We start from the raw sequence: 13,910 nt of genomic DNA, 5'->3' as shown, positions 1-13,910 counted from the left end.
CCTTGAGAGATGAAAGTCTATTATTATATTAGTATTTTAATTTGTTTTTAATGAAAGTTCCTCCGGAATATTGAGAAAGCATTGCCTAAATTTTATCCTGATATTAGCTTTGTGGTGTGCATGCATCAATGCGAACATGTACAGACGCTCCCCACCTTACGAACGACATACGTTCCGAGCGGTCGTTCGTCAGATGAATTTGATCGTAAGTTGCTTCAGTGCTATTTTGTGTAGAATGTATGTTGAAGTCAAACACTGAACGGGGAAGTACATACTTATGCTTTGCGTCCTCCTGGAGTGTCTACTGGGAAGAGGGATTTCCTCCCTGCCCACATACTCTACACAGCCAATCGTAAGCGAGCTAAGCGGATCAAGCCCTGAACTCTTTGACAACACTTCATTATAGCTGAGCGCTGATTGGTCAGTGTTCGAGTTGAAATTAAGAAATGAAACTCACACAAAAAGGAGGGAAGACGTCTCTTTGTTTATTTTTTACTTTAGGAGATTAGACAAGACAGAGTACAGGGTACAGCGTTCTCACCTATTCTAAAAAAAAATTCAACCCCTTCCGTTTTTATTACAGTGGCTGGCCTTGGTAGACAGTTTCCCGTGAGCAGGAAATTCTATTAGTCTAAACAGTTTCAGCTGTGTCATTCAGAATTCCAAATGAGGATGAGCTGGGTTCCAAGAGAAACTTTCATCTTCACTTCTCTCCTTTCAGTCCTTCCTGAGTAGTAACATCTTCTCAGCACACATGGATAACTACCCCCAACATTGAATGTATAGTTAGTTGAATGATTAAGTGGGAACATCGATGAGAAGGTTTCTTCAGCCGTCATCTGTACAAATTTGAAGGTTTCGGACGTTTCGCTTCCTATCCAAGAGGCTTCGTCAGCGAACTAAAGTTTGACTGGTCGTATCAGCCCTATTTATATATCCCTAATGTCAAGACATGGCGGCGCCGGACACAGCTATGATAGGTCCCTACTCTCAGGTTGGGGGGAGCAGAGGACGTATTAAGTGGGAACGTGAAAGACGAAGAAGAAAGATAAATGTGTGATTACATGTATAAGCATTTTTATTCTAAGCATAAGCATTCTTCATAAGCAAATGATAACTAAAAACAATAACCCTAACAGTCAGCTTTTGTGTCCGTCGCGTAAACATCCAGCCCTTGAAACCTCTGTGTCTGTGTGTGTGTGTGTGTGTGTGTGTGTGTGTGTGTGTGTGTGTGCGTGCGCGTGTGTGTGTGTGTGTGTGTGTGTGTGTGTGTGTGTGTGTGTGTGTGTGCGTGAAGCACATAACGCAATCAATTGCAAGCGAGCTCAGCTGGAAAAAGACACGCAATACAAAATCTAACTCATAGCATCTCTTTCCGAACATTTTTCGACATACTGTACCCGCAAAAATGTTCGTATGTACGTTAGTCGTAACTCAAATGTTCGTACGTTGGGGAGCGTCTGTATGGACGTGAGCATCCTTTGGTTTCAACCAATCAGCGCTGATGCAACCGACGTCACAGGTCCAAGAAACAACAGCTAAGATAGTGGAGACAACACGACGCTTGAGGTCGGACAAACACGTTTTTCTGCAAATCTGCGTGTTTCCCCTTTGTCTATATTTTGCTTTAACAGGCGTAACCCATGTTGAGGCATGAACACAAGTAACAGTGACACCACTCCCTTCGCATTCTTCTGGCCTCGCCATATCGGAGATGTCATTTTGACAAGAACGGAAGCCAGCAAGGGAGTATGTGTGCACACCAACGGCAGAATAAAGTTTGGTATTTTACATTATATACAGTATACAATGGAGCAAAAAAGTTTCTAAGGTACTATACAACTAATGCGAATATCATCTTTCAAAGCTGTCTGAGTCTGATTCTGATCTGCGAGAACAATAAATTACAAACATCTGGAACTTATTTTTCACATTGGCGATTTGTCAATAGCACAATGAGCACCACATACATTTGTTGAAGTTCAGAAGTGACTTAAACATAGATCTGGTGGGCAACCATTTTTGTTCGGGGACCCGAAAATTCGAAGGGCCGGCCGGGTCATCACAATATATTGTACAAGATATGGAAAAAGATTTCAAGATGGCGGACTATGCGCCAGTGTTTGCGTGGACGCTCCTGCCGTTTAAGCTCTTTTTACTATGCACAACGCTTGTTTTCTTCACAACTGAGTCACGGTTGGTTTATGTTTGCCAATCTCCGCTGTTGCTGCTGTTGCTTCAACAACACGTCGATGATTCGACCATGTTTTGGCAAGGCGGAGGTGAGAATATGTTGCCCCCGTTTTTGGCAAACATCCCGGCCTATCCCGCGCTTTTCATGGAGGCGTCGCTGCAGCAAATGTAGCGGTCAGATCGTGAAGCTAAAACACAATCTGGATTGGATTGGATGTACCTTTTCGTATCGCACTGGAGAAATTTACATTTCACAGCAGCAAAGTTATGAAAGGAAGAGGAAAGGAAAGAAAGAAGTAGAAAAACAAAATACAGAAGCTGCTGTAAAGGTAGCCACACTCGTGGCGCCATCTTGAAGTAAAAAAAAATAAATGAAATGACAAATAATATGACAACACAAAGACACAGTCATTCATTCTTCAGCACTTGCTGTACCCTCTTTGTGACATGAGGCAGTTCCAGATGAAAGAGGAGAGGATCAGAGCGTCCTTTTCGTCATTGGATCAGGGACGTATACTACAAGCTAAATGTTGAAAGCAAACATGCAACTGTAGCATCCATTGATGAAACAAGATTGTCTCACATCTCCTGTCCCACATAAATCCGCTTCAATTCCAAGTCGCGACAGTTCCACATACACATCGGAACACAAAGTGACAAAAGAAAACACGAACACACGACAAAAACAACAAAATAAAGCAAGGCTCGTGAGAACACTTGCTGACGGCTGTTGGTCAAATAATATTGGTCAAATAAGACCAATATTTTGAGGGATTTTTTTCCTTTCAAATGACTTGGATTTCCTGTGTTTGACGGAGACTTGGATTGGATTGGATTGGATATGCCTTTATTAGTCTCACAGTGGAAAATTTTACATTTCACAGCAGCAAAGTGATAAAAGGAATGAAAGTAGAAAAACAAAATACATGAGCTGCTGATTGATGTACAGTGATACCTTGGCTTGCAAACTTAGTTGGTTCCCAGACAGAGTGTGTGAGGCAAAAAGTGTGCATCCCAAACATTAATTTCCCATAGGAAACCATTAAAATGAGAATAATCCGTTCCCAGGTCCCCATAAAACATACTTTTCTACTTTCTAATTTTCTAAGCCTTAAACAACCGACATCACTTTTTTGTTTCCTAACTGACATCAGAAAAACGTTTTTTAGCATCTAAAATAACCAAAACAGGCAGGCTGATATTTTTAGTCAAATAAAAAACACCACTAAAAATGACTTTAAGTGTCCAAAATCTGCAAAAAATGGAGCTGCAAATTGGGCATTTTCAGAAAGTCCCGCCCCCAGTTCGTGACATCACGCCAAGATATCTTGCCGTGCTCGAGAATCAAAACAATGGCTTCAGATTCGGAGAATATGGATTGGATTGGATTGGATTTGCCTTTATTAGTCTCACAGTGGAGACATTTACATTTCACAGCAGTAAAGTAATGAAAGTAGAAAAACAAAATACTGGAAAGACAGCCACTCTCGCGGCGCCGTCTTGAAGTCAAAAGAACAAAAAAAAAACTAAACAAATAATATGACAGCACAAAGACAATGTGACAAAACAATGACACAGAGAGTCATTCATTCTTCAGGACTTGCTGTACCATCTTTGTGATGACATGAAGCAGTTCTAGATGAAAGAGGAGAGGATCAAAGCATCTTTCCAACAGTGGATCAGGGACATCATGGTGGAACGTGCACGTCGACGACAAACTAAATTTTGAAAGCAAACACGCAGCTGTAGCATCCATTGACGAAAATACATTGTCTCACATCTCCTGTCCCACCTAAATCTGCTTCAATTCCAAGCCGCAACAGTTCCACATACGCATCGGCGCTCTGCGTTGACGCTCCTTTCTTCTTATCACGGACTCCTCAAGCCATGCATCCATCCAGCCGCAGACTGCCAACAGCACTGACCTTCCACTGAACAAAGCGGGGCAGTGAAGATGGTGCCCATTACATGCACAAAAAAAGCACAATGGCCCCAGAGCTGTCCAGCGATGGCAGTCGAATGGCACAGACATTCCTCCCATTCAAAAACAGTACTGGCATATTCATGCTGCCAAAAAGGCGAAACCGCTCAGCACAGTCTCCTCCGTGATGAATGTTGTGGTCAAAAATGCTGAAAAACAATCCGTATCCATTCCACACGACGCACAACAACACAAAGTGACAAAAGCTTTTAGGTGCATATGTACTGCCGATTGAGGCCCACTAGTATTATCCCTGCGATGTTGATAAAGTCTTTTTTTGAGAATTTGTTTAGTCTCCCCAATGTACTGCTCTTTACAATTTTCATTCTTACAATGGATTTGAATAAACTACATTACTTTGTTCTTCATTTGGCATTATGCTATGTAATATGCTTTCTTGTTACGCATTCAGTTACGAATATGATTCAAATAGTCCTGAAGAGGAAAGTCTAAATGTTTGCAATTGATTAAAGAAGGTCTTCCAGGTCATTTTGAGTCATCAAGACTGATGTGTAGTGTCACAGAAAATGCAGAAGATGGCGCCAGAGCTCCATTGGAAATGGGTTTATTTTTCAGCTTGGAATTTTTGTCAGCGAATATCAAAGAGTTGTCTCGGTGTAACGTACAACGTTTCACCATTGCGTTATTTATTTGTTTTCTTTCTCATTTCGCCACCAACACGGATCAACACGAAGTTTTCAGACCAAACAAAGTACCGCAAAATGCATTGAGGTGATGCAAGGTATGTCCTTTCTCCGTCAGGGGCGTTACTTTGGTGACGTAATGTGAGGACTCGTCACCAACTCAAAAACAAGACTTCCGGAATATTCAGCGCGAGTCTTCAAACGTAAAATATAGCTATATGCGGTGGAATCTTTGTAAAATACGCTCAGTAGAAGTCATTGGACACAACTTGTCCAGAGACGTTGGTTGTCCTTTAAGACTACACAAAATATACCTTTTTTTCTGCATAATAAATGTGATATGGTATTTCGTCTGTGTAAGCTCTCAGTCGTACAGGAGTGGTCCATCGATGAAAAGGTTTCTTCAGCCTTCATCTGTACTTCTTTGAAGGTGTCGGACGTTGCGCTTCTTACTTACTGGTAGTTTAGGCCCCTATGTTGGACAGAGGTGGTTTGGCATTTCTAAGAAGGGCTGATATTTTAATGCGCAGATCATCTGCCTCTGTACTTACTTTTCGATTCTAACCACCCTTTACAACACAAAGTAGGAGTTATTGGAACCCTCCAGCATAGGGCTAAACTAACACCAACGAGCATTGAAGGTAGAGAAAAGGAGTCAAAACATATCAGGAGAGCACTCACAAACTGTGGGTACCCTCAGTGGTCATTCAACAAATGTCAGAAAGAAAGAATAGGGAATGAAATCAAAAATTCTAAAGAAACAAAAAGGAGAGGAGTAGCAGTACCTTACATTGCAGGAGTTTCTGAAAAACTTCAAAGAGTCCTTTGGCAACACAAAATTCCTACTTATTTCAAATGGATATGCCTTTATTAGTCTCACAGTGGAAAATTTTACATTTCACAGCAGCAAAGTGATAAAAGGAATGAAAGTAGAAAAACAAAATACATGAGCTGCTGATTGATGTACAGTGATACCTTGGCTTGCAAACTTAGTTGGTTCCCAGACAGAGTGTGTGAGGCAAAAAGTGTGCATCCCAAACATTAATTTCCCATAGGAAACCATTAAAATGAGAATAATCCGTTCCCAGGTCCCCATAAAACATACTTTTCTACTTTCTAATTTTCTAAGCCTTAAACAACCGACATCACTTTTTTGTTTCCTAACTGACATCAGAAAAACGTTTTTTAGCATCTAAAATAACCAAAACAGGCAGGCTGATATTTTTAGTCAAATAAAAAACACCACTAAAAATGACTTTAAGTGTCCAAAATCTGCAAAAAATGGAGCTGCAAATTGGGCATTTTCAGAAAGTCCCGCCCCCAGTTCGTGACATCACGCCAAGATATCTTGCCGTGCTCGAGAATCAAAACAATGGCTTCAGATTCGGAGAATATGGATTGGATTGGATTGGATTTGCCTTTATTAGTCTCACAGTGGAGACATTTACATTTCACAGCAGTAAAGTAATGAAAGTAGAAAAACAAAATACTGGAAAGACAGCCACTCTCGCGGCGCCGTCTTGAAGTCAAAAGAACAAAAAAAAAACTAAACAAATAATATGACAGCACAAAGACAATGTGACAAAACAATGACACAGAGAGTCATTCATTCTTCAGGACTTGCTGTACCATCTTTGTGATGACATGAAGCAGTTCTAGATGAAAGAGGAGAGGATCAAAGCATCTTTCCAACAGTGGATCAGGGACATCATGGTGGAACGTGCACGTCGACGACAAACTAAATTTTGAAAGCAAACACGCAGCTGTAGCATCCATTGACGAAAATACATTGTCTCACATCTCCTGTCCCACCTAAATCTGCTTCAATTCCAAGCCGCAACAGTTCCACATACGCATCGGCGCTCTGCGTTGACGCTCCTTTCTTCTTATCACGGACTCCTCAAGCCATGCATCCATCCAGCCGCAGACTGCCAACAGCACTGACCTTCCACTGAACAAAGCGGGGCAGTGAAGATGGTGCCCATTACATGCACAAAAAAGCACAATGGCCCCTTTGGTGTCCAGCGATGGCAGTCGAATGGCACAGACATTCCTCCCATTCAAAAACAGTACTGGCATATTCATGCTGCCAAAAAGGCGAAACCGTTCAGCACTGTCTCCTCCTTGATGAATGTCGTGGTCAAAAATGCTGAAAAACAATCCGTATCCATTCCACACGACGCACAACAACACAAAGTGACAAAAGCTTTTAGGTGCATATGTATTGCCGATTGAGGCCCACTAGTATTATCCCTGCGATGTTGATAGTCTTTTTTTGAGAATTTGTTTAGTCTCCCCAATGTACTGCTCTTTACAATTTTCATTCTTACAATGGATTTGAATAAACTACATTACTTTGTTTTTCATTTGGCATTATGCTATGTAATATGCTTTCTTGTTACGCATTCAGTTATGAATATGATTCAAATAGTCCTGAAGAGGAAAGTCTAAATGTTTGCAATCGATTAAAGAAGGTCTTCCAGGTCATTTGGAGTGATCAAGACTGATGTGTAGCGTCACAGAAAATGCAGAAGATGGCGCCAGAGCTCCATTGTAAATGGGTTTATTTTTCAGCTTGGAATTTTTGTCAGCGAATATCAAAGAGTTGTCTCGGTGTAACATACAACGTTTCACCATTGCGTTATTTATGTGTTTTCTTTCTCATTTCGCGACCAACACGGATCAACACAAAGTTTTCAGACCAAACAAAGTACCGCAAAATGCATTGAGGTGATGCAAGGTATGTCCTTTCTCCGTCAGGGGCGTTACTTCGGTGACGTAATGTGAGGACTCGTCACCAACTCAAAAACAAGACTTCCAGAATATTCAGCGCGAGTCTTAAAACGTTAAATATAGCTATATACGGTGGAATCTTTGTAAAATACGCTCAGTAGAAGTCATTTGAAGCCATTTTACAAATTATGGACACAACTTGTCCAGAGACGTTGGTTGTCCTTTAAGACTACACAAAATATACCTTTTTTTCTGCATAATAAATGTGATATGGTATTTCGTCTGTGTAAGCTCTCAGTCGTACAGGAGTGGTCCATCGATGAAAAGGTTTCTTCATCTGTACTTCTTTGAAGGTGTCCAGCATAGGGCTAAACTAACACCAACGAGCATTGAAGGTAGAGAAAAGGAGTCAAAACATATCAGGAGAGCACTCACAAACTGTGGGTACCCTCAGTGGTCATTCAACAAATGTCAGAAAGAAAGAATAGGGAATGAAATCAAAAATTCTAAAGAAACAAAAAGGAGAGGAGTAGCAGTACCTTACATTGCAGGAGTTTCTGAAAAACTTCAAAGAGTCCTTTGGCAACACAAAATTCCTACTTATTTCAAACCGATAAACACTTTAAGGCAAAAATTAGTGTATCCAAAAGATAGGCTGCCAAATGAAAAACAAAGTAATGTAGTTTATTCAAATCCATTGTAAGAATGGAAATTGTAAAGAGCAGTACATTGCGGAGACTAAACAAATTCTCAAAAAAATACTTTATCAACATCACAGGGATAATACTAGTGGGCCTCAATCGGCAGTACATATGCACAAAGCTAGCAACCACTCATTTGACGACAATGAGGTTAAAATCTTAGCTAAAGAACATAGTTGGTTTGAAAGGGGAGTAAAAGGGGCGATTTTCATAAAACAACTAAATCCTTTATTAAACCGGTTTGGTGGGGTGAGGTTCAATTTGGATCGTTCATACAATAGCCTGCTTAGGCAACATAATACTGATGAGGTGATACCGGTCGAAGTGGGGCAATCAGGCCAGTCGTTAGTCAGAACGACAGGAACTATCAGTGGAGCCGCTACAGGGGAGTCCTCTGCTCCCCCCCAACCTGATAGCAGGGACCTATCATAGCAGAGTCCGGCACCGCTATGTCTGGACAGTAGGGATATCTATCTATCTATCTATCTATCTATCTATCTATCTATCTATCGGAAGATATAGAAGTGCATATGGATCTATACAGGTATATGGATACATATACATATATAGGTATTATCATCATAGGGTATCCATAGGGTGATATATCACATAGCAATCTATATAGGTTATGATATATGTGATCTGCTTCCAATACATATCAAAATAAGAGTCTCTTCTGGATACTTAAATCCAAATAAAGTCTCTTCTGCTAGCTTCAGGGGAATTCCAAATAAAGTCTCTATCTGATACTTCAATATCCAAATAAAGTCTCTTCTGCTACTTAAATCCAAATAAAGTCTCTTCTGAGGTAAAACTGAAGACGGAGTTCTTTTCCAAGAGTCTCAATAAGGCCTCACCCCTCTTGACGTCCTCCTCATGTAGCCTAGCCACCTTAGCTAGGTTCAAATCCAGTGCTCACACGTCGTGTGGTCCCAACTGGCAATGAGTTCCACGCAGCAATCAACTTCTTCACAGAGCACAGCAATCGAGCTTCGTCTTGTCCCCAAGCTCCACACTCAGAGGCTCTCTGCCTTAAGAGCCTTGCTTGCCAATCAAGCCCTGATCAGCATGCAGGTGTGTGGTTTCCTAATTGCTGCCTTCCACCAGATGGGGCCTAAGACTCTCTCTGCGGTGGAGCCCATCTTAGGGGGATGTATTTGCCCTCCAGGACACAGCCTCTCGTGACATCACAATATATATATATGATGATATATATAGTGATATATATATATATATATATATATATATATATATATATATATATATAGGGCCTAAACTACCAGTAAGACTTGTTTGGTGACAAAGTTTCTTGGATAGGAAGCAAAACGACACCTTCAAAGAAGTACAGATGACAGCTGAAGAAACCTATTCATCGGTGATATGGCATTGTAATTAAAGAAATAAACTGTACTATATAATAAAGTCATTTTATTTACCTTTATCTTGGTTGTTGATGGCTTGATGGAATGGAGTGGCCATCTCGAGGAATGATTCCTTGTAAGCCCACGTACATCTCATCTTGTAGACTTGGGCCCCTTGGCTCCTTATCTGAAGTCAACAGTCTCAAACTTGGGTCTTAAACTGGACGACTTTGAACGACTTTGAACAGAGAAATTGGTGCTGTTGTTAAATCCAGCTTCTTTCATTTTAGGCAGGTGGCTAAAATAAAATATAGCTGCAAATAAGTATTTGAACACCCGAGAAAAACAATGTTATTATTTGGTACAGGAGCCTGTTTGCTATGACAGGGATCAAACGTTTCCTGTAGTTTTTCACCAGGTTTGCACACACTGCAGGAGGGATCTTGGCCCATTCCTCCACACACTTCTCTAGATCAGCCAGGTTTCTGGGCTGTCACTGGGAAACACTGATTTTGAGCTTCCCCAAAGATTTTCGATTGGGTTCAGGTCTGGAGACTGGCTGGGCCATTGTAGAAGGTTGATTTACTTCTTACGAAACCACTCCTTGGTTTTCCTGGCCTTGTGCTTTGGGTCGTTTTCGTGTTGGAAGACCCAACCACAACCCATCCTCAATGATCTGTCTGTGGGAAGGAGGTTGATCCCCAAAATCTCACAATACACAGCCCCAGTCATCCTCTCTTTAATGCAGTGCACTCGTCCTGTCCCACGTGCAGAAAAAAACACCCCCAAAGCATGATGCTCCCACCCCCATGCTTCTCAGTAGGGATGGTGTTCTTCGGATTGTACTTTTCATTCTTCTTCCTCCAAACACGCTTAGTGGAATTATGACCAAAAAGTTCTATTTTAGTCTAATCTGACCAAAAAACATTCTCCCATGACTCCTCTGTATCATCCAAATGGTCATATGCAAACTTAAGACGAGCCTTGACATGTGCTGATTGAAGCAGGGGAACCTTTCCTGACATAATTTCAAATCATGACGTCTTAGTGTATTACCTCAGGTTCAATTTGGATCGTTCATACAATAGCCTGCTTAGGCAACATAGGATTAGTAATACTGATGAGGTGATACCGGTCGAAGTGGGGCAATCAGGCCAGTCGTTAGTCAGAACGACAGGAACTATCAGTGGAGCAGCTACAGGGAGTCCTCTGCTCCCCCCCAACCTGATAGCAGGGACCTATCATAGCAGAGTCCGGCACCGCTGGACTCTGCTGTCTGGACAGTAGGGATATATATATATATATATTGTGATATCATGAGAGGCTAGCTCTCAGCGGGACAGGACAAGAAGTGCAATGGACGACAGGTTTGGATACAAACAAAAGGTTTTCATCAAGGGTTCCAGGGGGAATTCACAAGCAACAAAGGTTTGAATAGTGTCTCTTCCAATACATATCAAAATAAAGTCTCTTCTGATACTTAAATCCAAATAAAGTCTCTTCTGCTACTTAAATCCAAATAAAGTCTCTTCTGATACTTAAATCCAAATAAAGTCTCTTCTGCTACTTAAATCCAAATAAAGTCTCTTCTGAGGTAAAACTGAAGACGGAGTTCTTTTCCAAGAGTCTCTAGGCCTCACCCCTCTTGACGTCCTCCTCATGTAGCCTAGCCACCTTAGCTAGGTTCAAATCCAGTGTCAAGTCGTGTGGTCCCAACTGGCAATGAGTTCCACGCAGCAATCAACTTCTTCACAGAGCACAGCAATCGAGCTTGTCTTTCCCCAAGCTCCACACTCAGAGGCTCTCTGCCTTAAGAGCCTTGCTTGCCAATCAAGCCCCGATCAGCTGCAGGTGTGTGGTTTTAATTGCTGCCTTCCACCAGATGGGGCCAAGACTCTCTTTGGGTGGAGCCATCTTAGGGGGGTGTATTTGCCCTCCAGGACACAGCCTCTATATATATATATATATATAGGGCCTAAACTACCAGTAAGACTTGTTTGGTGACAAAGTTTCTTGGATAGGAAGCAAAACGACACCTTCAAAGAAGTACAGATGACGGCTGAAGAAACCTATTCATCGGTGATATGGTATTGTAATTAAAGAAATAAACTGTACTATATAATAAAGTCATTTTATTTACCTTTATGATGGTTGTTGATGGCTTGATGGAATGGAGTGGCCATCTCGAGGAATGATTCCTTGTAAGCCCACGTACATCTCATCTTGTAGACTTGGGCCCCTTGGCTCCTTATCTGAAGTCAACAGTCTCAAACTTGGGTCTTAAACTGGACGACTTTGAACTTGACAGAGAAATTGGTGCTGTTGTTAAATCCAGCTTCTTTCAATTTAGGCAGGTGGCTAAAATAAAATATAGCTGCAAATAAGTATTTGAACACCCGAGAAAAACAATGTTACTATTTGGTACAGGAGCCTGTTTGCTATGACAGGGATCAAACGTTTCCTGTAGTTTTTCACCAGGTTTGCACACACTGCAGGAGGGATCGTGGCCCATTCCTCCACACACTTCTCTAGATCAGTCAGGTTTCTGGGCTGTCACTGGGAAACACTGATTTTGAGCTTCCCCAAAGATTTTCGATTGGGTTCAGGTCTGGAGACTGGCTGGGCCATTGTAGAAGGTTGATATACTTCTTACGGAGCCACTCCTTGGTTTTCCTAGCCTTGTGCTTTGGGTCGTTTTCGTGTTGGAAGATCCAACCACAACCCATCCTCAATGATCTGTCTGTGGGAAGGAGGTTGATCCCCAAAATCTCACAATACACAGCCCCAGTCATCCTCTCTTTAATGCAGTGCACTCGTCCTGTCCCACGTGCAGAAAAAAACACCCCCAAAGCATGATGCTCCCACCCCCATGCTTCTCAGTAGGGATGGTGTTCTTCGGATTGTACTTTTCATTCTTCTTCCTCCAAACACGCTTAGTGGAATTATGACCAAAAAGTTCTATTTTAGTCTAATCTGACCAAAAAACATTCTCCCATGACTCCTCTGTATCATCCAAATGGTCATATGCAAACTTAAGACGAGCCTTGACATGTGCTGATTGAAGCAGGGGAACCTTTCCTGACATAATTTCAAATCATGACGTCTTAGTGTATTACCTCCAGTAAACTTGGAAATGGTGGTCCCAGCTCTTTTCAGGTCATTGAACAACTCCTGTCGTGTCTTTCCGGGCTGATTCCTCACCTTTCTTAGAATCATCGAGACCCCACGAGGTGATATCTTGCATGGGGCTCTTTGATCTTTGCCAATTTACAAGTTAATGTCTGACTAATTGTATCTAGTGGACAGGTGTCTTTTTGCAGCTATCTACCTTAAACAGGTGCATCTTATTCAGGATGATACATTTAGTGCGGGTGGACTAACAGGTATTTCAGGGTCAGAATTCTAGATGATACACAGGTGTTCAAATATGTCTGTGTAAGCTCTCAGTCGTACAGGAGTGGTCCATCGACGGCTGAAGAAACCTTCTCATCAAAGGTGTTCAAATACTTATTTGCAGCTGTATCATACAAATACATTGTTCAAAAATCTTGCATTATGATTCCTGGATGTTACTTTTTAGTTTATTACTCTGACAGTGGACATGCACCTACAATGAAAATTTCAAACCCCTCCATGATTTCTAAGTGGGAGAAATAGCAAAATAGCAGGGTGTTCAAATACTTGTTTTCTTCACTATATGCTTTTATACTGTATATACAGTAAAGTCTCGGTATATCGTTACTCTCGGGAGTCTGGAAAAATATCGATATAACCGGACTATCGATATATCCGATCCTGTGCCGAACTGCATTAAAGAGGGGTGGGATGCGTAAATGGGGCATCTTTGTTATGGCATGTAATTTTATTATTGAGTTCATGGATTGCGTATCTAACATGTTTTTTGTACAGTAGTGAAGTGAAAAATAAAGTTGTGCATAAAATAAAAACGTCTTTACACTTTTTTAATGACTATTTCCTTTCAAAAATGCAACCAACCAATGCTAAATCCTCAAGTTCTATTCACACGAAGCCACGAACGCCAGCATATACAATCATATGCAATTATGTATGCTATTTAAAAAAGTCATCAATCTTCTTCTGCTTCCCATTTTTATATTTTAATATAAACACTTCCATCTTGTTTAACGTTTCTAAAAAAACTGATGCATTTTTCGCTTCCGTCTGACGTCATCCAAGTGTTTTTGTTTGCTTTGTAGGTGACCGGCAAACTCTTCACCCCACTGAAGCACCTTGTTTTTTTTTATTTCCCGATAACAATAAGTTGTAATTTATTGGT

At 41.3% G+C, this 13,910-nt stretch overlaps 1 protein-coding gene across 7 annotated transcripts in view; it reads left to right on the top strand.

The window, feature by feature from the left end:
- The window catches only part of amot (angiomotin), a 138,042-nt gene that overhangs the window by 43,314 nt on the left and 80,818 nt on the right, over positions 1-13,910 (top strand). The gene's annotated exons all lie outside the window — the stretch shown is intronic.

The sequence above is a fragment of the Hippocampus bargibanti genome, linkage group LG16, assembly GCF_051943395.1.
Source record: "Hippocampus bargibanti isolate YZ-2025 linkage group LG16, ASM5194339v1, whole genome shotgun sequence".
Lineage (NCBI taxonomy): Eukaryota > Metazoa > Chordata > Actinopteri > Syngnathiformes > Syngnathidae > Hippocampus > Hippocampus bargibanti.
Note: the sequence above shows the minus strand (reverse complement) of the source record. Positions and strands in the feature narration are given on the sequence as shown.